At 37.8% G+C, this 27,759-nt stretch overlaps 1 protein-coding gene across 1 annotated transcript in view; it reads right to left on the reverse strand.

The window, feature by feature from the left end:
* Window positions 1-27,759, reverse strand: part of PTCHD4 (patched domain containing 4) — a 222,859-nt gene that overhangs the window by 129,164 nt on the left and 65,936 nt on the right. The window lies entirely within an intron of this gene.

Here is a 27,759-nt window from a genome sequence, read left to right on the forward strand (position 1 = left end):
CCTCTCCCACTTCCTCCCTCCCCTCTCTTGTAACCATCAAAGAATATTTTCTTCTTTGTTTAAACTATTTCTCAAGTTCTTATAGTAGTGGTCTTATACAATATTTGTCCTCTTGCAACTAATTTCACTCAGAGTAATGACTTCCAGATTCCTCCATGTCATGAAATGTTTCAAAGATTCATCAGTGTTCTTCATCAATGTGTAGTATTCCATTGTGTGACTATAACATAATTTATTTATCCATTCATCCGTCAATGGGTACCTTGACTGCTTCCATCTTTTTGCTATTGTAAACAGTGCTGCAATAAACATGGGTGTGCATATATCTGTTCGTGTAAAGGCTCTTATTTCTCTAGGATATATTCCAAGGAGCGGGACTGCTGGATCATATGGTAGTTCTATTTCTAGCTTTTTAAGGAAGTGCCAAATCGATCTCCAGAGTGGTTGTACTATTTGACATTCCCGCCAGCAGTGTAGAAGTGTTCCAATCTCTCCACAGCCTCTCCAACATTTATTATTTTGTGTTTTTCGGATTAATGCCAGCCTTGTTGGCGTGAGATGAAATCTCACTGTAGTTTTGATTTGCATTTCTCTAATGGCTAATGATCAAGAGCATTTCCTCATGTATCTGTTACCTACCTGAATGTTTTCTTTAGTGAAGTGTCTGTTGATATAATTTGAACATTTTTTTAATTGGGTTATTTGTGTTTTTGTAGTTGAGTTTTTGCAGTATCATGTAGATTTTAGACATTAGGTACTGATCGCAAATGTCATAGCTAAAAACTTTTCCCAGTCTGTAGATAATCTTTTTACTCTTTTGGTGAAGTCTTTGGATGAGCATAGGTGGTTGATTTTTAGGAGTTCTCAGTTATCTAGTTTTTCTTCTGCATTGTTAGTAGTCTTTTGTATACTGTTTATGCCATGTATTAGGGCTCCTAACATTGCCCCTATTATTTTCTCCATGATCTTTATTGTTTTAGATTTTATATTTAGGTGTTTGATCCATTTTGAGCTCATTTTTGTGGATGAAGTGAGGTATGGGTCTTGTTTCACTTTTTTGCAGATGGATATCCAGTTATGCCAGCACCATTTATTAAAAAGACTGTCTTTTCCCCATTTAACTGTTTTGGGGTCTTTGTCAAATATCAACTGCTCAAATGTGGATGGATTTGTGTCTGGATTCTCAATTCTGTTCCATTGGTCTATGTATCTGTTGTTGTACCAGTACCAGGCTGTTTTGACTACTGTGGCAGTGTAATAGGTTCTAAAATCAGGTTGAGTGAGGCCTCCCACTTTCTTGTTCTTTTTCAGTAATGCTTTACTTATCCAGGGCCTCTTTCCCTTCCATATGAAATTGGTGATTTGTTTCTCCATCTCATTAAGAAATGTCATTGGAATTTGGATCAGAATGGCATTAAATCTCTGGGTCGCTTTTGGTAGAATAGACATTATTATAACGTTGTCTTCCTATCCATGAGCAAGGTATGTTTTTCCACTTATGTAAGTCTCTTGGTTTCTTGCAGAAGTGTTTTGTAGTTTTCTTTGTATAAGTCTTTTACATCTCTGGTAAGATTTATTCCTAAGTATTTTATCTTCTTGGGGGTACTGTAAATGGTATTGATTTGGTGGTTTCCTCTTTGATGTTCTTTTTGTTGGTGTAGAGGAATCCAACTGATTTTTGTATGGTTATCTTGTATCCTGATGCTCTGCTGAACTATTAGTTTCAGTAGTTTTCTTGAGAATTTCTTAGGGTTTTCTGTGTATAAGATCACGTCGTCTGCAAATGGAGATACTTTTACTTCTTCCTTGCCAATCTGGATACCCTTTATTTCTTTATCTTGCCTAATTGCTCTGGCTAGGACCTCCAGCACAATGTTGAATAAGAGCAGTGATAAAGGGCATCTTTGTTTGGTTCCTGATCTCAAGGGGAATGCTTTAAGGCTCTCTCCATTTAGGATGATGTTGGCTATTGGCTTTCTATAAATGCCAATATGTTATTAAGGAATTTTCCTTCTATTCCTATTTTGCTGTTTTTATCATGAATTGGTGTCGAACTTTGTCAAATGCCTTTTCTGCATCAATTGATAAAATCGTGTGATTCTTGTCTTTTGTTTTATTTATATGATGGATTACATTAATTGTTTTCCTAATGCTGAACCATCCCTGCATACCTGGTATGAATCTCACTTGGTCATGGTGAATTAGTTTTTTGATACGTTGTTGAATTCTATTGGCTAGAATTTTGTTGAGGATTTTTACATCTTTGTCCATGAGGGATAGAGGTCATAAATTTTATTTTTTTGTGGTGTCTTTACCTGGTTTTGGTATCAGGGATATGGTGGCTTCATACAATGATTTTGGGAGTATTCTGTCCTTTTCTATGCTCTGAAATACCTTTAGGTAGTAATGGTGTTAACTCTTCTGAAAGTTTGGTAGAACTCTGCAGTGAAGCAGTCTGGGCCAGGGCATTTTTTTTGGTTGGGAGTTTTTTGATTGTCTTTTCAATCTCTTCTTTTGTTATGGGTCTATTTATTTGTTCTACCTCTGTTTGTGTTAGTTCTGGTAGGTAGTGTGTTTCTAGGAATTCATCCATTTCTTCTAGGTTTTCAAATTTGTTAGAGTACAATTTTTCATAGTAATCTGATCTGATTCTTTTAATTTCAGTTGGGTCTGTTGTAAGATCACCCATCTCATTTCTTATTTGGGTTATTTGCTTCCTCTCCTGTTTTTCTTTTGTCAGTTTGGACAACGGTTTGTCAACTTTGTTGATGTTCTGAAAGAACTAGCTTTTGGTCTTGATTCTTTCAATTGTTTTTCTGTTTTCCATTTCATTTAGTTCTGCTCTAATATTTATTATTTGTTTTCTTCTGGTGCCAGAGGGTTTCTTTTGTTGTTCTCTTTCTATTTGTTCAAGTTGTAGGGATAATTCTTTGATTTTGGCCCTTTCCTCTTTTTGGATGTGTGCATTTATTCATATAAATTGACCTCTGACCCCAGCTTTTGCTGTGTCCCAAAGGTTCTAATAGGAAGTGTTTTAATTCTCATTGTATTCTATGAATTTCTTCCTTCCATCCTTAATGTCTTCTATAATCCAGTCTTTTTTGAGCAGGGTATTGTTCAGATTCCAAGTGTTTGATTTGTTTTCCTTATTTTTTCTGTTATTGATTTCCACTTTTATGGTCTTATGGTCAGAGAAGATGCTTTGTACTATTTCAAGGTTTTAGATTCTGCTAAGGCTTGCTTTATGACCTAATATGTCGTCTATTCTAGAGAATGTTCCATGTGCACCAGAAAAAAAGTACACTTGGTTGCTGTTGCATGGAGTGTTCTGTATATGCTTATGAGGTCAAGTTGGTTTACTGTGGCATTTAGATCTTCTGTGTTTTTATTGAGTTTCTTTCTGGATGTCCTCTCCTTCACTGAAAGTGTTGTGTTGAAGTCTCCTAGTATTACTGTGGAGCTGTCTATTTCACTTTTCAATCCTTATAAAGTTTGTTTTATGTATGTTGCAGCCCTGTTATTGGGTGCATAAATATTTAATATGGTTATATCTTCTTGGTATATTGGCCCTTTAATCGTTATATATAGTGTCCTTTCTTATCCTTTATGATGGATTTAACTTTAAAGTCTATTTTGTCAGAAGTTAATATTGCCATTCCTGCTCTTTTGTGATTGTTGTTTGCTTGATATATTTTTTTCCATCCTTTGAGTTTCAGTTTGTTTGTGTCTCTAGGTCTAAGGTGTGTCTCTTTTAGGCAGCATATAGATGGATCGTGTTTTTTAATCCATTCTGCCACTCTCCGTCTCTTTATTGGTGCATTTAGTCCATTTACATTCAGTGTAATTATGGATAGGTATGAATTTTAGTGCTATCATTTTGATGTCTTTTTTTGTGTGTTGTTGACAGTTCCTTTTTCCCACTTAATTTTTTTGTGCTGAGTAGATCGTCTTTCTATATTGTCCTTTCCTCATATTCGTTGTTGTTGATTTTGTTTCTGCTGAGTCTCTATTTTTTTCTTGTATTTTATTTTGATGTGTAGGATAGTTTGTCTCCTTTGTGGTTACCTTAGTATTTGCCCTTATTTTTCTAAATTTAAACCTAACTTTTAATTCTTTTTATCGCCTTATCTTCTTCTCCATATGGAAGATGTAAGACTACATTTCTTAGTCCCTCTTTATGGTTTTAATGCTATCTTCTTTTACATAATAATATTGTTGTTACCCTGTTTTGAGCGTTTTTTTAATCTTGATCTATATCTGTGATTTCCCTGTCTAGGTTGACTTTTGATTGCTCTGCTCAGTCTTGGGTTCTAGTCTTGGGTTGATACCTGATATTATTGATTTTCTAACCAAAGAACTCCTTTTAGTATTTCTTGTAGTTTTGGTTTGGTTTTTACAAATTCCCTAAACTTCTGTTTATCTGGAAATGTCCTAATTTCACCTTCATATTTGAGAGACAGTTTTGCTGGATATATGATTCCTGTCTAGCAATTTTTTTTTCTTCAAATTTTTATATAAGTCATCCCATTGCTCTCTTGCCTTCATGGTTTCTGCCGAGTAGTCTGAGCTTATTCTTATTAACTTTCCTTTCAGGTGACTTCTCGTTTAACCCAAGCTGCTCTTAAAATTCTCTCTTTATCTTTGGTTTTGGCAAGTTTGATTATAATATGTCTTTGTAACTTTCATTTAACATCTACCTTACATGGAGTTCGATGAGCATCTTGGATAGATATCTTCTCATCTTTCACAATAACAGGGAATTTTTCTGCCAACAAATCTTCAACAATTCTCTCTGTATTTTCTGTTATCCCTCCCTGTTCTGGTACTCCAATCACTCATAGGTTATTTCTCTAGATAAAGCTCCACATGATTCTTAAATCTTCTTCATTTTTTAAAATTCTTTTATCTAATTTTTCTTCAAACATATTAATGTCAAGTGCTTTATCTTCAAGTTCAGAAATTCTGCCTTTTACTTGCTCAATTCTGCTCCTCTGACTTTCTATCGAGTTGTCTACTTCTGTAATTTTATTGTTAATCTTCTGAATTTCTGATTGCTGTCTATGGATTTTTCTAGCTTATTAAATTTTTCATTATGTTCCTGAATAATCTTTTTAATTGCTTCAATTGCTTTAGCTATGTGTTCCTTGGCTCGTTCTGCATATTGCCTCATTTCCTTCCTGATGTCTTGAAGGGTTCCGTGTATTAATCTTTTGTGTTCCGCCTCTGGTAATTCCAGGAAGGCACTGTCCTCTTGAAGATCCCTGGATTCTTTGAGAGCTTGTCGAGGTGATCATGGTCTGTTTCTTTATGTGACTTGATATTGGCTGTTGTCTCCGAGCCATCTATAAGTTATTGTATTAGTTTATTTTATGTTTGCTTTACTATGTTGTAGCTTCTTACTTTGTTTTGTTTTGATATGTCCAAATGGGTTGCTTGAGTGAGCTAGCTTGATTATTTTCACCTCTGGAGCTCTGATGTCCTGCGCCCAGATGGCTAGAGCTGTTACCATGTGTATAAGTCTAAGAGTCCATTCACTTTTCTTGTATGAATTCAGTTCAGGTGTCCAGGTAGCTGATCATCAAGTGTGTGGTGCAGGCTCTGTCCTACGGTCTTAGAGGGGCAGGGGTGATTGGTGTAGGTACAGGTATCTGGTTGCAGCAGGGGGTCATCCTCTGAACAAGGCAGGGGGCTGAGAAGCATCCCCCACATATCTCTGAGGAAAGCATGTCCCTTTTCCCTAGAGTGTACAGGCGGGTGGGTTGTTGGACCATGGGCACTCAATGTTTTTGGTCATAAGGTCTGTGAGGTACCAGTTATCCTTGGACTCCTTTCATTGGTGGCTGGGTGACCTGAGTGGAGCTACCAGTCCTTAGGCCCCTGATGTGGATAGGTGAGAACCCTGTTTAATAGGCAAAGCAATGTCAAACATCAAACACCCACCTCTCCATTGCACAGCTGAAAAGGCTGGAGTCTGCCAACAAGGGCCTATTTTCCTGAAATAGGCCCACACAGGTACATGCAGACATGAAAGGTACTCAAAGTCCATGGGCTGTTTGTGCCTGGACAGGAGCCACTTTTGTCCTGAGCTCCCCCGGTTAGTGGAGCTGTGAAATTATCTTTTTCCTCAAATTGCAAATTTATTCCTTCTCGATGTCTCTAAGTGCTCAGCGGGACCTATCTCAGGCCTAGGGAATTCAGCCACTGTAGCTGGCTTGGGAGTGGTGGGGGGGGGGGTGGAGGAGGCAGTAAATACATGCAAGTATTTAGCTTTTGCCAATAGCGCCATTCTCCTCAGGTTCCAGAGGTGTGAGTAGGGTGTGTGGCTGGCTGCTTCTCCCTGAGGAAACTGTGGCCAAATGCTAGTACCAGCCTGCCACTGCAGCTCCCAGGAATGGTGCCTGAGGGCTCCCCACGATTCAGAACCAGTAACTCCTCTCCGCTTCTGAACCATCTCTTTCTCCCCTGCCCCTCTGTTCGTTTTCTTAGCTTGCCTTTGATGTTCAGGGCTCCTAGCTTGTCATAAATATACTCATTTCACTTCCATCTTCAGGTCTTTGTTGTAAAGAGGGCTTGCCAGAAGCGTCTCTCTATTCCACCATCTTGGCTCCGCCTCCCCTAAAATTTTTTACTATGCACCCGGTAATAATAAACAAGGCAGTAAATTACCAGTAAACTTAGCAAAATACGTGAGCAGCTTAAAAGTTTATGAAGTTCAAATTTAAGTACGCTAAATATTCTAGTAATCTAGGTTTAAACTATCATTGTAATCTTAAAAAAACGCCCATTGCCATCGAGTCAATTTCCACTCACAGCAACCCTATAGGACAGGGCAGATCTGCCCCATAGGAGCTACTCGTGGATTCGAACTTCTGACCTTTTGGTCAGCAGCTGAGTTCTTAACCACTATGCCACCAGGGCTCCATTCTAATCTTAGAATCTGGTAAAACAAATTCTAATCTTGCATTTACAAAATCACAAATATTTGACAATAAGCCTAAAGACATTTGAGTCCAATGCTTATGTAAATCATGAGGTAAAAAACATTAATATTTAAGCAAGGCAAGAGACATTTTCTTCTCCTTGTAATATGGTGCATGTTCTCTTTGTTAGTTGTTATGGAGTCAATTTCGACTCATGGTAATCCCACATGTGCAGAATAGAACTGCTCCACAGGGTTTTCAAGCCTGTGAACTGTGAACTGCCAACCTTTGGCTAGTACTTGAGCACTTAACTGTTTAAGCCACCTAGGCAAGAACTCCAACAATATGGTATATATAAAATGGAAATGATAAGCTCAAACTAACATATAAGGAGCCCTGGTGGCACAGTGGTTAAGTGCCTGGCTGCTAACCAAAAGGTCAGCAGTTCGAGCTCACCAGCTGTTCCTCCAGAGAAAGATGTGGCAGTCTGGTTCCATAAAGATTACAGTCTTGGAAACCCTATGAAGAGATTCTACTCTGCCATATAGGGTCACTATGAGTTGGAATTAACTCATCAACAATGGGTTTGGTTGTTTGGTTTGATTAATATATGAATAGTGATTGACATTTTCAGTAAGTGTTTTATTAGAAACATATTTACATTAATAATGTTTCTATAGAAATACATTTATAATTTGACAATTGGCACTGACTTCATAATCACTTAGATAACAAAAAAAAAAATCCAAGATTTCTCTACTTTGCCATACTTAAAACTTAAAAACAATGATTTATGGGAGATTGAGCTAAACACGATTCTTTTTAAATAGGAAAGCCCCTATTTCAGAGAGGGATTCAATGCAGATCAGTAAATATCTAAGGGAATAAAAAGGTACATATATGGGTACCATTTCAGAAGATATTGACCACTGATGATAAATCAGAAAGGAAAAAGAAGTTCTTATTTTATATCATTTTAATCAATTACAAATACGTTTTAATTAGCAATTTAATATCACAGGTCATTTGTCACCTATGATCTAAAATAAAATGATGTGCCATATACCTTGGGCAGAAAAAATTTCCAAGTTAGGGAAAACAATCAGTAATTTATAAATCATGTTTGTTGTTAAAGAAGAATCTTCATATCTTCAATTGTATTAGGATTTCCCCAATTTTTTTTTATATGACTACAAGGTTAGCTGAATTTTCAGCAATGAAATGCACAAATGGGAATTTCAAATATAATTGTGATCATTCCAGTACATTTTCATTTACTCATAGGAATGGATTTTTATTCATCAAACATAATATATCTCTTCTTGTGATTCCATGGGCTTATTCTTAGAACTGAACTTCGTATTGTCTGATACTTTTCCTATGCTTCATAGCTTTTATTCTCACTACTTCTTTAAGCTGACATAGTTGAATAAAGGAGTACTTGGTGGTGCAAATGGTTAACATGCTCTGCTGCTAATTGAAAGGTTGGAAGTTTGAATCCATTCAGAGGTGCCTTGGAAGAAAGGCCTAGCAATCTACCTTCAGAAAATCAACTACTGAAAACCCTATGGAGCACAGCTCTTCTCTGACACGCGTGCGGTCTCCATGAGTCCAAACGGACTTGGTGGTAACCACTAACAGGTAGTTGAATAAATGTTATGCTAGTAGAATTGGTTCTCTATGCCTTAAATGAATATTGAAAAGAGGTCACACCATAAAAGATAAAGACCATGATCAAATCTATAAATGTTACAAGGACATACATTAGGACACAGATGGAATTTTATGCAGTAATTAGCTACAATGATCTAGTATTTTCAGACTGTAATAAAATTATTTGCAGTAACAAATCATATCACAGATATCAAGACACTGTATGAAAATGATTTATTTAGAAGTGAAATATTTTAATGTTATAAAACTTAAAAATACATTTAAAAAACCCTGGAAGAACAATTTATGATATATTTCAATTCCTCAGTTTTAGATGAAATTCTTCCTTTAATGGAAGGTGAAAGAACTTGCTTTAATTAAATAAAATTCATGCTGATTCAACTGCTACTTATGATGTGTATCCATATTCAAGTAAATTTTTTTTTTTAATTACTCTGCCCTATTTTTCTCACTGTTCATTTAAGGTATGAAGAAGCTGTCATTTCAGAATGAAGATTTCCATTCAAACACATTTTTTTTTTTTTTTTTAAATCAATACCCATGGAGTCTTGAGAAAAACTTATGGTGATGTTATATTGAGGTGAGTTTCCTTTCTTTAATTTTGTTTGGTTGGTTTTGAATATCTAAATTATTTTTCAATGGAGATGAAAGCAGATAGGCCTCATGCATTTTGTTTGTATGTGTATATATTTTATTCCTTCCTTTTACCAAATGAGAAAGGAAAAACTGAGAGAATAAGATAGATAGTATTAACTTTGTTCGTAAAGCTTCAATTGGTCTAAATAATTAGCTCCTGATGAGCCCTTGTGATGCAATGGTTAAGAGCTTAGCTGCTAACCAAAAATGTTGGCAGTTCAAATCCACCAGCTGCTCCTTTGAAGCCCTAGGGGGGCAGTTTTACTCTGTCCTAATATTTTTTAATATACAAAAAAAAAAAAAAAAAAGGGTCAGAATCAACTCAACAACATTAGGTATGATGACACGTAGAGACAATAAGCTGGTGGTAGAGTGCTTGCATGGAGCCAGAGCTTCTGTGTTTGTATCTTAGCTCCATTACTACTATCTGAGGTGATCTTTGGCCAATTACTAAAATCCTCTGTATCTCATTATCTTGATGTGTAGCTTCTCTATATTGGATTGCTATGGGGATTGTCAGTCAATATCCGTAAAGTGCTCAGCACTGGGACAAAGTAAGTGCCCAATACATTTTTATTATTAAATCTCCATTGTTAATTACCCTGGCTCCCTGACCACCAGAAGTGTCTTATATAGTCCATGCATTTATACAAATTGAATTTGAATGCTTTTAGGTAGTGTATATATTCTCTAGTGCACAAATCTCCACCATTTCTATTGTCTTATAACTGTTTTCTGTACATAGCAGTGTTAGCAGCCTGCCTCCTGAGGCATCTGAGTTCAAAGCCCTTGACGAGGTGATATATGTATCTGTTCTTACTCATATTCACCTGCCTTATAAGAGATTCTTTGTATCTTATTGTCATCAGCTCACTGCATCTGTTCTGATTAGTGGAGGTGTATTAGTATTCTGCTTAGCGTTCTGTATTAGGTTTTCTACCAAACTGGCCAAAGTTTGATATTTTTGAAATATAAACTATAAAAATTACTATGAACATTATTATTATTTCTTATAATGAACATCAAAATTGTCTTGATCATCTCGTGCTGCTGTAATAGAAATCCCACAAGTGGATGGCTTTAACAAAGAGTTTATTTTCTCACAGTCCAGTAGGCTAGAAGTCTTTCTCTGTCTGTCAGCTCTGGGGGAAGGTCTCTGTCATCAGTCTTCCTTTGGTCTAAGAGCATCTCAGTGCAAGGACCTCAGGTCCGAAGGACTCATTCTGCTCCCAGCACTGCTTTCTTGGTGGTATGAGGTCTCCCTGTTTCTCTGCTTGCCTCTCTCTTTTATATCTCAAAAGAGGTTGGCTTAAGACCCTATCTAATCTTTAAATCTCATCAATATAACTGCCACTAATCCATGTCATTAACTTCGTAGTGATAGGATTTACAACACATAGGGAAATCACATCAGATGACAAAATGGTAGACAATCATACAATACTAGAAATCGTGACCTAGCCAAGTTGACAGATATTTTGGGGGCACACAACTTAATCCATGACAAAAATGTATGATAGGATTACCAACAATATAGTCCAGTAATGTGGTGATTGAAATCCTCTCTACATTTGGATCATGGATATGAAAAGTAAGTCACCGTAAGAGGAAGACACTTGTTTAATATCACCCTCCACATTGGTGAAGTTGTACTGTCAGACTCTGGATAAAGTTACTCTATTGAACTTTATGTTTCAAAATATTTTGTTTCTACATTCTGAATAAAATTCTCATAGTGAGAAAATCTTTCCTTTGGGAAGGAGATATTAGTGTTTTAATGAAAAAAGTAATAATTGCTCTACAATAAAAGTAAGATTGAAAAATCCGTATTTGAATAGTATCTATTGGGTCAGAAATTGAAGATAACGAATGCATTGTCACCTATGGAATTATGTGAAGAGGAAAACTGGGTTAGAAAGCAGTTAATATTAGTCTTTAACACATACATATGGAAAATACTAAATGGCGATGGTTTAAAAACAGAGTCCAGAATAATATCCAGCCATTAAAAGTGATATTGAAAGTGCTCTGGTTCCTAATATTACAAGATTGTGTTATTGGGATTAACCTTCTAGTTAAAAACAAGAAAAAATGTTGGATAAATAGTAAACACACACATATACGAACAAAACTCATTACCTGAAAGTCACTAAAAAGCTTAAAATAATCTGAGGAACATTAAAGCCAAATTCTTAGGAAAGACTGAACCTAGGGAGGTAAAGAAGCCCTGGTGGCACAGTGGTTATGAGCTACAGCATGCTACAGGTGCTAACCAAAAAGGTTAGTTTTATCCACCAGCCACTTCTTGGAAACTCTATGGGGCAGTTCTACTCTGTTCTACAGGGTTGCTATGAGTTGGAATTGACTGGTGGTGGGCAGTGAGAGGTAAGTAGAATTTCATTACAATTTTATTTTTCCCCTGAGGAAATTTTCCAACGGTGCACATTTGGGCTTCAAGTTAGTAGATCCAAGGAATGACAGGGACAGAAATTTAACTCAAGCTCTTATAGGGACATTTTCTCCACCACAAGCTGGGACCTCAAAGGCTATAGTCTCAGAGCATTGACATACAAGAACTAATCTCCCCACGTCACTTCCAATCACATTGGAAGAGATCATTGCCTTTGTGCTGAGCAGGAGAAGAAAAATGAAAAAGGAAAAAATAGAAGTTATGTTTACAGATAGGTCTTTGTGCAGACACCATAGTCTGGGTGGAGTAGGGAACCCAAGTTTTGAACTAGAATGGAGATGGTCCGCAGTTAGTAGTTTCCCCAGGCATAACCACAAAGCTCTGCTGGAAGAAGGAATACCATTGTAAGTATCTGAAAATACCCATAAAATATTTTTTAAAGACAAAAACTACCACAAACTCATAGATAACGAATCACACAAGAGAACAAGATAATTGATTTAAGACCTGCACAAACAACAGACAGCAACAGAGTCACAGAGACCTTAGATACTGGAATGAGTATAAAAAGTATACAAGCTAATGCTTACTGTATTAGAAAATCAAATATAGCTTTGAAAGTATCTTCAGATAACATGAAACAGAAACAGACACAGGAAAATCAAACAAAGACTAAACAAAACTTCTAGAAATTCAATAAGATGAATTATAATTTTAATAGGTATGTTTAACAGTAGACTAGATGCAGTCAAAGAGAAAATTAGTAAACTGAAAGATATAAAAAAGGAAAAATTATTCAGAATGCAGAACAGAGAGACAAAGGGATGGAAAATAGAAAAGGGAAGGCATGAGGCAGAAGAAGTTGTATGTTTGATTAGAATTCCAGAGGGAGAGAAAATAATAAGATAAAAACAATATTTGAATAGAGAAAGATGATAACTTTTTAGGATTTATAAAATAATAATTCATGAAATCAAGAGGCTGATTAAATCTTCAGTGAGGTAAGTACAAAGAAACTTACATCTAGGTGTAGTGAAACTGCAGAAAACCAAAGACAAAGAAAATCTTGCAAGCAGTCAGAGAAAGAGAGAATTGAAAAAAAAAATATGATTGAGAACAAACATTTTCAATGTAATGATAGAATTCTATACCCAGCAAAAATAACTTAAAGGTATGAGGACAAACAAACAAAAATGTTCAGAAAAACAAACAAACAAACCAACAAAAACTGAGGGAGTTTGTCACTAACAGAATATCTTTAAAGGAACTACATAATATCCTTTAGGGATAAGAAAGTGATCCCAGATGAAATGGCTGAGATGCAGGAAAATATGATAATCAAAGAAGTGGTAAATATGTGGGTGAAGAAAAAAAAAAAAAAAAGACATGGCCTGTACAAGAAATCTCTAGTATAGTCAAATGAGGCTAAAAAAAATAAAATTAGGATTAAAGTACTACACAGTAATAACATGCAAATCTGGAGGGGGTATAAATGGAACTCAAATAATCTAACTCTTTTTATCAGGAAGGAAAATGAGGGTTTGATAAATTTTAGATTTTGATAAGTATGCATGTTTTAATTTTATGCATGTTTTAATTCTAGAGCAACCACAAATCAGAAGCCAAACATTTACCTTTCAAACTAGCAAAAGGAAAAAAAAAGTTTAATAAAATGTATTAATTCGACCCAAAAGATGGCAGAAAAGAAAAATCCAGATAGGACATGTGAGACAAATAGAAAGCACAAAATAAAATAGTAGATATAAATCCAAATATATCTGAAATTATATTAAAGACACTAAAGCGGCTAAACTATTCATATAAAAGATAAAAATCATTAGACTGGAAAAAATCTTCCCATCAAAGTTTATGCAATTTAGAGATCTAAGAAAACAGAAAGGATGATAGTAAGAGAATAGAAAAAGATATGCTTAGTGAACAATGAAAAAAATGTTTCTGATGAAGCTGTAGTAATAACAGAAACTAGACTTTAAAGCAAAAACCATTTCTGTTTTTTTTGTTGTTGTTAGGTGTCATTGAGTCGGTTCTGACTTATAGTGACATTATGTACAATAGAATGAAAGACTGCCTGTTCCTGTACCATCCTTACAATCGTTGCTGTGTTTGAGCCCATTTGTCTTAGTCATCTAGTGCTGCCATAACAGAAACACAAGTGGATGGCTTTAACAAAGAGAAATTAATTTTCTTACAGTCTAGTAGGTTACAAGTCCAAATTCAGGGCATCGGCTCCAGGGTAAGGCTTTCTCTCTCTGTCAGCTCTGGAAGAAGGTTCTTGTCCTCAATCTTCTCCTGGTTGAGAAGCTTCTCAGGCACAGGGACCCAGTGTCCAAAGGATGTGCTCTGCTTCTGGTGCTGCTTTCCTGGTGATATGAGGTCCCCAACTCTCTGCTTGCTTCCTTTTCCTTTTATCTCTGGAGAGATAAAAGGTGGTACAGGCCACACCCCACAAAAACTCCCTTTACCTTGAATCAGGGAGGTGACCTGAGTGAGGGTGGTGTTACAATCCCACCCTAATCCTTTTAACATAAAATTATAAGCACAAAACGGAGGACTACCACTGAATGCTGGGATTGATACACACATTTTTTGGGGGACATAATTCAATCTATGACACCATTGTTGCAGCCACTCTGTCAATCCATCTTGTTGAGGGTCTTCTTCTTTTTCACTGACCTTCTACCATTTCTACAGTTGGAAAATCACTTTATACTGATAAAATATTTAGTTCACCAAGAAGATAGGATATAATACTGTAGGTGGTGAAACTACTAAGACAGACTAAGAGCTGATTACTATAAAAGTCAAGATATTTGTTAACCACAAGTTAGGAGCCTGTTGTTAGGAAAAGACACGCTCAGGAAACTGCTGGAAAGTTGGTAATATTCCATTTCTTGATCTAAGCGGTATTCATACATGTTAACTTATAACTATTAGTAAAAATCATATACATACATATTTTATGCATCTTCTGCATATATGAAAGTTCTTGATTTATCATTAAATGAAAAAACAAGCTGAACAATAGTATACATATAGACTCATTTCATTTTTGCTTTGTATCTAAGTATTTATACATTTATCAAGGCAACCTGGGTGGTACAAATGGTTAAGTGCTGAACTACTAACTGAAAGGTTGGTGGTTCAAAGTCACCCAGAGACACCTTGGAAGTAAGGCCTGGCAATCTTCCTCCAGGCCTTCTTCCAAGGCATCTCTCGTGGGTCTGAAAGGTGACAGACAGCCTTGAAAATCCTATGGAACAGTTCTACTTGTATGCATTGGGTTGCCATTAGTCAGAGCTGACTTTATGGCACCTAACAACAAAAAATATATTTATCTAACTGTCTACAGATACAAAGGAAATACTTGAACTTGTTATCAACAGTTGTCTCTGGACAGTGGTTTTTATGTCCCCTCTCCCTCGAAGTTTTTTTTACAATGAATTTGCATTGCTTTTGTAGTAAGGGGGAAAAAGGAATTAAACAAACAAAACTCTATCTAGGAACAGAAAATAGAATTTCTAGAGAGAAGAGAAGTTGATAGAAGTTGGTAGAAGGATATGTGTCAACCTTGAAAATGGAAAATGAATAGCTTTGTGGAAAATGAGACACAGATACTCAATGATAAGGAAATACTTGGAAAGCAACAGGGCTGAAAAGGACTTCAGGCTGAGTGTGGACAGCAAATTAGATAGAAGCTTGCAGTATAATGTGCCAGGAATGAGTGCCAATGCTATTTTGAGCTGCAAAAGCACAGGCACCATGGCACAAAACAAGGACAGGCAGCTTCTTTTTATGTATATTTGGAAAGTTTGAATGTAAGGCAACAATTTCATGTCAAACTACTTTTAGCCTTAAACTAGGCACAGGGAAGAAAATAGCTACCCTGACTTAAAAATGAGGATGGAATTCTCCAATGAGAAAATTTCCCCACTCTTGCTTTTCAGAGAGCACAGACTCTAAAAATATCAGCCACAAGCCTAGCAAGGGTAGGGGTAAAAAATTGATGTTTGAGAAATTCTCTTCAGGCTCTTTCTCAAAACAGAGATATCACAATAGACATGGTAAATACAAAAATAAAACTCTGCATAGGAGGCTTTGCCCTCTAAGTTTGATAGGAAGACAGGGTCCAAGAATGAGTAAAGTAGGGGAAATGAATCCTGATTTAAGATTCTGAAAGGAGGTGCAATGTACACTGTCCTAAGGATACTGTGAACTTAAGATATCCAAAATGATGGAAGGCTACAGCAGCAGATGCCCAGGTGTCAGCTGACACTCAAACTCAGGTGAGCAATGCAGACTGCTCCCACGTTCATTGATGGCCAGGAGTTGGGCTGAGAACACGAGTAGGAGGAGCCTGTGCCTTTGAAAAAGATCTGCTGACAAGAGTTGGCAAATTAAGACAAGTAGATGGGCTTTGGGGCAGGACTTCATTGGCATGCTATATCAGATCTAGTAAGATATTGGGATGCTTGGCACAGAAATTTCTCAGATGGTATAAATAAAAATACTTTAATTAAAGGAGTATTTATAGAAGTATGGGCAGAACCAAGGGAAGATCAAAAATGAAAAACAAGAATGTTGAGGCATCCAGCAACTATCAAGAGCAAGAAGCTATTAGCACTTTTAGGTCTAAAAGAGGAAGGGAGGAAATGATATTACCAAGGTCTTGGAAGAACTGGAGATGTGGAAGAGGGACTGTCTACCAGAGGCTGAAGTTGTTATCAGGGAGGAAAGAGGAACAAAGAAAGATCTTGATCTTTTTCTGTTCTTGCCCTCCTATATTCTGGCAGTGTCTCTTATTGGCCAAACCCAACCAGAAGCCAGAGAGCTGCAGATGGGGAATGCAAACGGAGAGTAACCAGCATAAGTACTATGCAAGAAACCCAAGGTAAAGGCCAGTTATGCATAGTAGGCCAATTTCGCAGAGCATTCCCTGTTCATCCAGTCCAAAAATAATTTTAAAATAACTGCTCTGTTGTGCTAGGCCCTCTCCTCATTGTGGAGGAGACAAAAATATTAAGTCTTGGTGCTTTCCAGTGAAGCGTTTGAAGCCTAGCATAAAGGTAAAGATAAACATGTAAATAAGGATGAAGAGAAAGCCAAAAAGGAAAATAATCAGTCATTCTTGAGTTTGGAGGTGGAAGTCAGTACAAGATATCATTGAGCAAGGGGCATCTGAGTCTTGAAAATCAGAACAAGAAAACGTAGAAGGGGATTTTTAGAAAAAGGAACATTATAAGACATAAAACTATATTGTGCATTTGGACATATATCAGCTGGGTTTTGGTTGGAGCCAAGAATGTGAAGGAGATAGTGAAATAGCTGGAATTAGAAGCTGCACAGAGACTAGGCTCATGGTCCTTCTTGGCTGCACCCCTTTCCCTGGCTAGGTGACTAAAGAAACACAGCAGTGCTGAGCTCACAAGTAGATGGCATGTTGGTAATGGCATTTGGGTAGGATGCGGGAATATAGGAACTCTTGAAAAATGTGCTACTTCTCTAAGGTATTCATCTTTCAGGATAAGATCCAGACGCATTAGCAAAATGGGCAAATAGAGTAGCAATCTGGCATAAAAAACTCAACCTAAAAGGAAAAATATCATAGAAGTTTCACAGGGAAAGTAGTAGAGAGGTACCTCGAACACTTGAAAATCATAAAAAGATGGTTACTCTCTGATGACTAAAGTCATTTGATCAATATATAAACAAAGGAGAAAGAATGTATCCCAGTATCAACAGAAACACTCTTTACTGAGTTCATTTGCTAACAAAGTCATTGATATTGATTCATCTTAGAGAAAGTTTATCAACAAAAGGAGGTGGCCAGCATAGAATGACAGGGTCAATCGATGTGAGTGAGCACTCACATTGTATATATAGAAGATATAGAAGTTACCAGCGAAGAATGACATTGAATCTGAGAGGCGTGGGTGGGCATTTTGGCAACATTCCGTAATGGAACACAGAAATTCATCAAACATCACCTTGCTTTAATCTGTGCTCATCACAAAGTCTTATGACTTATATATATCTAAAAGAAGTATAGTAAAGGAATACATATAAACCAATTCTCAGGGGGGTAATCAGAACAGGTTGTTGTTTGTTGCTGTCTAGTCAATTCCAACTCATGGTAACCCCATGCGTGCAGAATAGAACTGCTCCACAGAGTTTTGAAGGCTGAGGCATTTCAGAAGCAGATCACCAGCCCCATCTTCTGAGGCACCTCTTAGTTGGGTTTCAATCCCTGTTTGGCTAGTAGTTGAGCAACTTACCTAGTAGTTGAGTGCTTAACCTTTTGTGCCAGCCAGGGACTCCATACCAGAACAAGGATTCTGGCTAATATATCGATCCCTTGTCAGTTTAGTCATGGGATTCTTTCATGGAGAATCTGGCTTTGTCACTGTGCCTCTTTTAATAAAAATTCTTGACCTGGAACGTGGTAAAATTGTGAAAATAATTCCACCCTTTGGGGTCTCTTGGCAGGCTCACTTAGGTTCCCTGGCAACAATATACACTCATTGTCTCCCTTTGGATTTTCAACATCTTAAAAATAGGTCAACTTCTCTACAGGAAAGAAAGTTAAGGTGTTAAGTAGGCATCACACCTCTAGAAACACTTCAGTAAAATGACTACAGGAAGTATGTGTACACAACTCTTGATTGAAGCATTGCCACCCAGGTTGCAAAGCAAATTTACTTCATCTGAAGTTTAGTTTTTACCTTACATTATATTTGGAAAGAGGCACTATAAAATGGTAGGGGAGTGGTAGCTTTCAAACTTTTTGTTTTTCCAATTCACAGGATTTTTTCCCTCAAATTAAATCTTTATGGAAACATGTCATGACCAGAAGCAGAGGGGGAGCTCCTGGGAACCCTGCTGGCTCAGCTCCTCCCAGACCCTGCAGTGCCCTAATAAGACACCCTGAGGAGCCTCCAGGGCTTTGTTTGAGAAATAGGTAGCAGCGTGCAAGGAGCCTGGGAGGAAGAGTCAAGACACATGGGTTCTGATGCTGGCTCCACAACAGCCTTGAAAATGGTTCTGGTGACATTACTTCCTTATTTAATAGAAACAGCGGCTGTGTACTCACCTTTTGGCAAGTAAGGCTTCTGGTGGGTTTCGTGACTCTGATGGCCAAGGGAATACTTTCATATACTTGCACCAAAGATACAACTTTCAGATTAAACTCTCATTTGAAAATCCCAAATTCCTCTCATCATCCAATCACTTTCACTTTGTTCAAAAGCCATTGTTTCCCATTTCAACAGTAAGTGTTGAAACGACAATTTGTTACATATATAGTTAACACAATTTTTTAAAAAAGAAAAAAGTGAAGAGATTAAAATATTAATTGCTGTATAATATAATGTGCTTTGATATGGAAAAATACAGTGTGCCATGGCAGGAAATACTCATAATACAAACTAATTTTATATGCAACTGTGTTTTTGAAGTCAATTTTTTGAGCTATAACTTATATATATTGAAATGCACCCACTTTTAATGTATAGATTGATGAGTTTTAACAAATGTATAAACGCACGTAATCACTGCCTCGAGTACTATACAGGCTGTTGCTTTCACCCAGAAAGTTCCCTCATGCCTTTCCCAGACAATCTTTTTCAAACCATGTCCTCAGACAACCCTGGTTCTGATGTACTCATTACAGATCAGTTTTTCCTGTTATAAAACTTCATATACTAGAAATTATACTCATATCCATCCATCAGTTGTAGTCCCAGAATCTGAGTTTAAATTCATTGACTAAAACCCATCATGAGGAGAATGCAGGTAAAATAACAAGCTGGGTCTTATATTGTAGAATGCTATAATAAGCAATTCTATTGAATTTGTAAAAATAAATAAATAAAGCCATTGTTCTAAAAATTTTAAAAGGATGCATATAATTACACATGCAGATTTATATCTTTTTTTTTTTTTAATTTATCTTTACCTTTGCTGTGCGCTAGGGAAATTATAAGTCACTCATTCAAGGAATAATTATCGAGCACTTATTATTACCGAACGTAATGCCAGCACTCAAACCAAAACCACACCCGCTGGTATCGTGTTGATTCCGACTCATAGTGACCCTATAGGACAGAGTAGACCTGTCCCACAGAGCTTCCAAAGAGTGCCTCGTGGATTCGACTGCCGACCTTTTGGTTAGCAGCCATAGTAGTTAAACACTACACCACTAGGGTTTCTGTGCCAACATAGTGACATATATAAACTTGCCCTGACCCTTGACCATGACAGGTAGAAGGGGAAGGTGATAGAGTGAATCCATCCATTTGGCGTTAAGTACTATAATGAATCCTCATTATGTTCATCACAGTCTCCCCCAGAAATCTACTAGTTATCTGCCTTTCAGTGGTCTCTTTTGGTGATCTCACTGGGTTTTCATTCAATGAAGTGAGCCATCTGACATGTTTTCCTTTTTCTTTTGTCTGAAAAGAACATTAGTTAATTTTGCACTCAATTCTTTCCGACAGAATTGTCTTCTTCTTCTTCATTATTTGGTTTTTATCGTTCATTATTAGGGTTATAACTCCATCTATGCCTTTTATTACTTCTCCTCAAATGCTATTAGTAAATATTCTCAACTAATACATTTCTGGTTTATATTATTGAAAAGTATTATTTAGGATGTTCCCCATAACATGGAAATAATCACTGGCCTGGACATATCATTCCTATTTCCACATTCTACATACATTCCCTTACGTATTTAGGCCAAGTTCAACGTGGGGAAGCAGTAGGAAAAATAGCAGCATCCTCTTTATACTAAATTTAATTTAAAGTCAAATTCAGGGTCTCTAAGAGTGCATATCTGAAAGTCAAGGCTTGAATTTAGAGTTATGCCGCAGTCCGGATGAAAGCATTACTCATACACTAAAAAAGAAACCAACGCCTAACTACAATACACAGACGTTTGATGCATACATAGCCACAGTGTTGCAGGAAGGCAAATGGGAATCAGTGCTCTGGGATTCTTCAGTTCCCCTTGAGAACCTAAGACTGGCCTCTAGGATTCTCAAACCAAAGTAGGTGTTATCTCATTGTTTCCTGCTGATTTTCTTTTTTGTTAGACGACTGTGTATAAAAATACTGGCTTGAAAAATAATTGAACCTAGGAAGCCAGTCTCCAGTTTTTACATGATTTTTACTGGAAGGAACTTTGTTTTTCCTCAGGAAAACTGTGGCATATGCCTTAATGAGTTTCTGCCCTTCAAGTCTCAAGTGTTTGAATTGCAGTGTTTACCTTGATGCAGCACTGCAGAAAACCCCATTCCGGTTGGCAATTGCTGCTCTCCTGCATCAGGAATATTTTTCTGGGAACATTTTGACATAACAATCAAATCAACTTCAATGAGCATAGATATGGTTGCTTTTGACAGACACACATTTGAGAAAGGCTTAGGTGTCCAAGCTGGAGAAGCAGAAGTACCTGACATATTAATAATTCTTCCATGTGCTAGATAAATTGATGGTGCTTTCATTTCCCTGTCTGTTTAAATATTCAAGCTGGATTGACTATCTGACTCAAGACATAAAATGCAAGAGCAGCACATATTAGACAAGAGACATTTACAAATCTTTTCGTTTTGGAAGCTATACTTGAGATAAACAAGACCACCAAAAAATGTCCATATGCTTCTCATCCTGAGTAAAATCATGTTATGTAACTGTACTCGTTCTCATTCCTTAACACCCGCCACTACTGGAGGAAGCACAAAAAAGTGTAGGAAATGGGGGTGAATGCCAAAGAAAATGAAGAAACCTAAAAGAGTCAGGATATAGTTACTACTAATACTTCATTTTATTTGGGTCCACAATCAACAGCCATGGAAGCAGTAGTCAGGAAATCAAACGACATATTGCATTGGGTAAATCTGCTGCAAAAGACCTCTTTAAAGTATTAAAAAGCAAAGATGTCATCTTGAAGACTGAGGTGCACCTGACCCAGGCCATGGTGTTTTCAATCATCTCATATGCATGCAAAAGTTGGGCAGTGAATAAGGAAGACCATAGAAGAATTGGTGCCTTTCAATTATGGTATTGGGAAAGATTATTGAATATACCATGGACTGCCAAAAGAATGAACAAATCTGTCTTGGAAGAAGTACAGCCAGAATGTTCCATAGCATCAAGGATGGTGAGACTTCTTCTCACCTATTTTGGACATGTTATCAGGAGCAACTAGCCCCTGGAGAAGGACATCATGCTTGGTAAAATAGAGGGTCAGCGAAAAGGAGCAAATCCCTCAAGGAGATGGATTGACACAGTGGTTGCAACAATGGGCTCAAGCGTAACAACGATTGTGAGGATGGCACAGGACAGGCAGTGTTTCATTCAGAGGGTCTCTGTGAGTCAGAAGTGACTTGATGGCACCAAACAAGAACAACAACTCTTCTCAATGCTATATAGTAAAAAGTACATGCTATTCAAGGCTGGTGGCACAGTGCTAAACAAAAGGTCCAGAGTTCAAATCCACCAGCCACTCTTTGGAAACCCTAGGGGGCAGTTCTACTCTGTCCTACAGGGTCACTATGAATAAGAATCCACTCAATGGCAATGGGTTTATTCAATGCTGCTTCAAATGCAAATTCAAATTCTTAATTGTTATGCCAAGATCTCTTCCCTTTTCACCTTCTCCAAAAAGTCTACCAAATGAGTTAGTGGGGCAGTGTCTTAACTCTCACTAAAAACTGCTGACCCAAGAGGTCCCTGTCAAAGTTATAGAAGAATAAAAATCAATGTAAGGAAAACAAAAACTAAAGAATAAAATATATAAAAACAGGGATATTAATATATCCAAGCTCAAGACAATGAAACGTTAAGACTTTTCTTGCTCTAGGAAAACTGGTGTTGTAGCGGTTAAGAGCTACGGCTGCTAACCAAAAGGTTGGCAGTTCAAATCCACCAGGCACTCGTTGGAAACCCTATGGAGCAATTCTACTCTGTCCTGTAGGGTTGCTATGAGTTGGAATCGACTTGATGGCAACGGGTTTGTTTTTTCTTGATCTAAGAATGCTAACAGTTAACAAAAGCCAGAAAGTTTATAAAATGCCTACTATGGGCACTTTGGTCTAGACACTGGGAAGGCTGCCAAGCAAAACCAGTTCTAGCCCCCAGTGAGCCAGGAATCTAGATGAGATGACATACTGGAAAGTGTCAAATGAATCGCTTACTGATTAGAGAGTACAGGTGGAAGAGAAGTGAAAGAACAACCAGGCTAAAATTTACATGTTATGGGAGAAAAAGCATCCGAGATCCAGGAAGATGAAGTCACCCAGGGAGACGAAGAGGCAGGGTCTGGACTGGACTCCAAGTCTTCCTACTCCAAGCCTCCAAGCATAGGGATATTTCTTACATCATTAGCCAGCCTCCTCCCAAAGGAGATAACTGATTAACTATCATCACAAGAAGGATGGCTGAGATTAACAGGACTGAGAAAGAGCTCCAACTGAATTCTCTTGATACCGTCATAAAGTCCTTCCTCTTCCAGCAATGGGGATATTTTGTGAAGGCTTCTGATGCGCTTAGCGACCCCAAGTAAAAGAGACCCTATAGTAACACTAACTCACTGAGAAACATTTCCAAAACCATGTATCCTAATGATCAAAAAACTTTATCCAGCCATCAAGTCTTTATCGAGGGCTCACTAAGTGCTAAACACTGGCTAAACCAAAAAAAACAAACCCATTGTCATTCAGTTGATTCCAACTCATACTGACCCTATAGGACAGGACAGAACTGCCCCATAGAGTGTCCAAGTAGCGCCTGGTAGATTTGAACTGCCGACCTTTTGGTTAGCAGCTGAACGCTCAACCATTAGGCCACCAGGGTGTCCAAACACTGGCTAAGGAAGTAGAAATGTCCAAGAAGTCACACGTTGCTCCTTATGTCCCCAGCAATCCTGCCCCTTCCTAAGTTCAGATACTGCTCCAAGTAGGACTAAGAGGAGCAGCTCCCTGTGCTCCTGATGAGGACCCCAGCTGCCTCCCCACTAAAAAAATAAAAAACAAAAAACCCTATACCATGGTTTGCTTAGGAGATTGGTCCAAAGAAGTCCTTAGACAGTGTTTTTCTAAAGATTTCAACTGTGACCCAAATTTAAAAATAAGTTTTTACATCATGACTTATTATTCACATGTATAGTAAACTGAAAAGTATGACGCAATAATACTAATTTTACTATGTGAAACTCCCTCTGAGATTTTCTATTCCTTCCTGCTTTTTTTCTTCTCTGTAAATTAAACAAAATTGCTGGCCATGATGCATTAAATTGATTTAATGACTCTTTAGTAGATCACAATTCATTTGAAAAACACTCAGAGGCCATTCATTCACTAATTCTCCATATATTTATTGGTTGTCTACCGTGAGCCAAGAGCCCTGGTGGTGAAGTGGTTAAGAGCTCGGCTGCTAACCGAAAGGTCAGCAGTTCGAATCCACCAGCCACTCCTTGGATAGGATCTTACAATTAACAGGATCACCACGCCTGTTGGGACCATCAGTGCTACTGTGGAGTCATACATCCCTTCTTACTCACTGATCACAAAAGCCCAAGATTCCCAGGTCTTTGCTTGGGACTATCATCCCCCTAATGTGACCATTTTTTCCATCCCTTCTTATCTCCTGGAAACCCTGGTGGCATAGTGGTTAAGTGCTATGGCTGCTAACCAAAAGGTTGGCAGTTTGAATCCATCAGGTGCTCCTTGGAAACTCTATGGGGGCAGTTCTACTCTGTCCTATACGGTCACTAATGAGTCAGAATTAACTCGATGGCACCGGGTCTGGTTTGGTTTGTTTGGTCCCTACATCTTAAATCAATGCCTTCTGGAACTCACCAAGATTCCGTACATCCCAAAAGTCTTCTCCAATTATTATCTTTATCTTCTTCCTCCAGCGAAAACTAGCTGACCCCTGAAGACACTGCCTTCCCTGCAACCCTCTTCTGTGCAGGCTATTCCATTCTGCCACGTCTCCTTTACTCCTGAACCCAAATGCAGTATTGATATTATCTTTGATTCTTTTAGGAGGTCACAGATGTCTTTTCCTTTTCCTCCTTCAAACTGTATGTCACATACTATGCAAATTACTCCTCTTGCTTGTATTCATTTATAGACCTCAGGGTCAGTTTCTCTTATTTTTGGAAGATACGACTCAATGTCTCTATGACCAAAGAAATACTTGTCATAATTTTTGGTGATTTCAGAATCCACAGGGAAACTCCTTTCTATAGTCATCTTCTTGAGCCTTTGTACTCCTAATGTCTTCAGTCCAACATCAGTCTCTCACCCCAAAATGATTAAATTATAATCATTTTTATTAGTAATAATCTTTTCTCAAAAACTGATATGAAGTATCTCTAGAATTCACCTTGATCTTTACAGCTCACTCACATTAAGACTGTGGCAGATTGCCTTTTCCAAAGGTGGCCACAACAGTAGCTCCCGTCCCACATGCTCTTCTGCAGTATGACCTTGCCACTCCCTTATCAAGAGGTAGAGTCCAATTGCTCTCCTTTTGAATCTAGGCTGGCTGTAGTGACTAGAATGCAGCCAATAGAATACGGCAGAAGTGATGCTATGTGATGTCTGTGTCTAGGTCAACCTTGCAACTTTTGCCTTGCTCTCTTAAAACACTTTTCTTGGCACCTTGAGCCACCATATGAGAACTCTGACTACCCTAGATCACTATGTCAGAGGGGTCACATTTAGATATTCCCAGTGTCCTTCAAAAAAATCCCAGCCTCAGTGCAGGCCATATTAGTAAAGAAGGAATTTTAGAAGTGGTTGCTCTTACCCCAGCTATTCCGGCTCCCAGCCATTCAAGTCATCTTCAGCCATCGGAATTATCTCAGCAGAGGCACAAGTGTTGAGAAGAGCTGACCCCACTATTTCCTTTCCAAATTCCTGACATATAGAATCCATGAGCATAATAAAATGATTGTTGTTTTATATCATTAAGGTTCATAGTGTTTACTACACAACAATAGATAATCGGAACAGACTTCTCCGACTCCACAGAGAATCCTAATATTTTGACCCTACTAGCTTTTTACTGGAAACCCTGGTGGTGTAGTGGTTAAGAGGTGTGGCTGCTAACCAAAAGGTTGGCAGTTCGAATCCACCAGGCACTCGTTAGAAACCCTATGGGGCAGTTCTACTCTGTCCTATAGGGTCGCTATAAGTCAGAATCGACTTGGCGGCAGTGGATTTGTTTTTTTTTGATTTAGCTTTTTACTGGGCGGAAGGGGGAGGGGGTTGATAGTTCAGTGGTAGAATTTTGGTTTTCCATGCAGGAATGTGGGAGACCTGTGTTCAATTTCCAGCCAATATACCTCACGCACAGCCACCACTCACATGTCAGTGGAGGCTTGTGTGGTGCTATGATGTCCAACAGGTTGCAGCAGAGGTTCTAGACTAAGACAAACTAGGAAGAAAGGCTTGGCAATGTACTTCCAAAAATCCACTAATGAAAACCCTGTGGATAACAATAGTTGGATGTTCAACCCATCATGGGGATGGTGCAGGACCAGGCAGCATGTTGTGCCATTTCACGTGGGGTTGCCATGAGTTGGAAGTGGACTGGATAGCACTAACAACAACAGCTTTTTACTATAATGGTGATTGTGAATGAAATCCTAATATCCTTTATTATTGGGCTTAGTTTATGTGGAAAAGACAGTGGATGCTCACTAAATAATCCATGTGCTCGCCTACATTTTCTACATACACTCCTTTGCTAATGACTTGTACCCACGTGTCTAGTTCTGGCCTTAGAATGTGATGGGAAGTAACTGTCTCACTCTGGTACAAGGCAGTTAAGAGTAGGTGTGAATTCTCTATTTTCTCTTCTGTGTACACGGCTGGAAGCACAATCTCAGAGAAGCCAGAATTGCAAGATGGAGGCATCCTGGATCCATGAGTCACTGTTAGAAGAGAGCTGTCAAAGAGAGTTTCCTGACATCCATCAAACTGTGATGGTGCAAGAAATAAATGATTGTGTGTAAAGCCAGTTAGATTTAAGGGATTATTTGTTACTGCAAATATTTTACCTGATTCTGACTAAAACAATTCTCATTATTTGTCATTATAATCACTTTTTTTTTGTATGTATCTTAAACACTCTCATTTTTTTTCTGGAATTTTTGTCTAGTTAAGTTCACTTCAGTGTTTACTCAACTCCTCCATCCAAGCAGCTGTATTTGGTTGGAAGAAATAAACTGCAAACCATTCTAATTGATTTCTTTTTTTTTTAATTCATGAACACAGGATTCAAGTGTGCCTTTAGTGATTCCTAGTTATCCTCCTAAATTTTCTTATTTAATTCATTCTCTAATTTTTTTCAAAATGATTGTTTCAAGTTTTCTTTGCTTTCCTCAAATCAACACCTCCTTCTCCAAATTAATTTTCAGCTGATGACTTGCTCCACATTTTACTGACAAAGTCGAAGCCACAGAAAGAATCTCCACATGCTCTCATCTGCACATGTACCAGTATATCCAGATCTGTCCATGTGTACTGTCTTCCCTTTTCTTCCAATAGATGAACCGTCTATGATCTTATGTAAAGTCAATGCCCCCACCTGTGCTCTGAATTCAGTCTCACCTTTCCTACTCAATGATGTTGCTTCTGCAACTTCCTTCTCTCTGCTTTACTATAAAGTTTTCTTTCTCTCCTTCACATTTCTATCAGCATACAAATATTTTCCTTCCATTATTTCCCTGGTGGTGCAATGGTGGCATGCCTGCTAACCAAACAATTGGCAGTTTGAACCCATCAGCGGGAGAAAACACCTGAAAATCTGCTCCGGTAAAGATCACAACATAGGAAACTCAAGGGGGCAGTTCGACTCTGTCTCAGAGTCGCTATGAGCCAGAATGACTTGATGGCATACAACAACAGCAATACAAAACTCCTTGAATGAGTTATTTTTACTCACTGTCTTTATTTCTTCTCCTCCAAGCTCTATTGAACCTACTTAAATTACTCTTTCCTTCTCAGCACTCAGCCAAATCATTTCTTCTCAAGGACACCAATGACCTTCATGTTGCCAAATCAAATTGCAAATTCTCTGTTCTCATTG

Source organism: Loxodonta africana, chromosome 1 (assembly GCF_030014295.1).
Source record: "Loxodonta africana isolate mLoxAfr1 chromosome 1, mLoxAfr1.hap2, whole genome shotgun sequence".
Taxonomy (NCBI): domain Eukaryota; kingdom Metazoa; phylum Chordata; class Mammalia; order Proboscidea; family Elephantidae; genus Loxodonta; species Loxodonta africana.